We start from the raw sequence: 1,589 nt of genomic DNA on the forward strand, positions 1-1,589 counted from the left end.
ATAATCTGTCTGATCTTGTATCCCTTTGTAATGCTTGTTTTATATCTGTTTTCTTTCGGTTAAGTTATGAAATAATCGTCAGCGTATTGATCTCATTTCTAATACTGTTATTACATTTTTAATAAATAATTCTGAAGATCTCATTTCTTCAGCGTATTAATTACATTTCTTATTTGTATACGAAGACAAGAAGAAGAAGAAACAGATTTCAGATACTAGTTTTGATTATTAACACAACAGTATTAAACCAAAGAAACTTACTTAGCCTTGGCAACAATAGTTTTAAGTTTGGGAATCATATTTCTTGTTTGTTTATGTTAGATCTCACTTTTATCAAACTAAGAACTTGGAGAAGCAAATGCGAGGAACTCTGGATCACGTTCCAGAAAACCCATTTCTTCTCGGATAAAGTAATCCAAACTTCAATGGCGTTGTGCTGCCTTGCCTCTTTTAGAACGAAACCATTGCCCAACTCTCGATTATGGCTATCGATCCCTGGAATGCTAAACAGTGTCCGCTTTCCCCACCCAAAATCTCATTTCCATCCAAAGTATTGATCCAGTTGCTTTAAATAAAAAAAAAACTACATTTCCTTCTGAAACCATTCTGCAAGATGGCTGAGTTGCTTTGTCATAGTTTTAAATCCTTGCAGAATTACCTCGGGATCATTAGGGACACATTGGTTGCTTCTCTCACTAGGTAACTCAACTCAGATAAGTCGATATCTTTTGCAACTGGGTTATACATGCTACTTGCCATCGAAAACATGTTCCCAATTGAATAACTAGGTAAGGCGGGTTAATTCACTGGTTGGCATAAAGTTGGCTTTAGAGTTCCTGAAACTGATCGAGAAGCCTGCATGGCATGTTTCCATACGAATGCACTTACAGCTAATACTCGGGAAGGATGCTCCAAGCTTTTGCTTTTCGCTATCAACTTAAGAGTCGAGATCGCATTGGCATCAAAACGTAAGTCCTTGTTATCTTACGCCCACCTCCATTGAAGAACAGGCTTTTCCAACCGGCTTTTTCCGGCATTGACCAACCGGAGGGAATAACAGTGACTATGACCCTAACAGTCCAGGGTCTGGTATTTCACCATTCAAACCACGACTGAAAGCTGCCCAACTTTTAAGGAAAGCAGATATGCTTGATGCATCGAAGATCTTGTGTAAATAACACAAACCTAGTGCAATCCCCCGCAGTCGAAGATTTTAACTTAAACAGTCAATTGGGGTGCTGTTGAATCTTGAATATAGCAAAAGGGTCATTAAGGTAGCAATCGGTTCATTTCCTCTAGTTTTTTTAGTTGACTCAATGAAATCAGATAGTCGACCTTTCACCCTGGTTTCAACATAAGGAACTCCCTAGTCGAAATCAGTAATAAAAGGGTTGTTCTTCACCCGACCAGCAGCAGGGTAAAACTGAGTCAAAGATTTCGAGAGTGATTGTCTTAGTTACTGAGAATTGGGAACCGTTGATATAAGAATCACTAGGTTTACCGTAGAAGAATATTACTGGAGTATACTTCTTATAGCGAGTTGGTCTAAAAGGGAAAGGTTGAATGGTTTCAAGAGATGAAGTCTGAAG

The 1,589-nt window shown here is 38.5% G+C and overlaps 1 pseudogene; it reads right to left on the reverse strand.

Annotated features, from left to right (window-relative positions):
* Positions 1 to 654: 654 nt before the first annotated feature.
* Positions 655 to 1,579, reverse strand: LOC120175889 (annotated as a pseudogene).
* Between the last annotated feature and the right edge of the window lie 10 nt (positions 1,580 to 1,589).

The sequence above is a fragment of the Hibiscus syriacus genome, unplaced genomic scaffold (assembly GCF_006381635.1).
Source record: "Hibiscus syriacus cultivar Baekdansim isolate YM2019G1 unplaced genomic scaffold, ASM638163v2 tig00112217_pilon, whole genome shotgun sequence".
Classification (NCBI taxonomy): Eukaryota; Viridiplantae; Streptophyta; class Magnoliopsida; order Malvales; family Malvaceae; genus Hibiscus; species Hibiscus syriacus.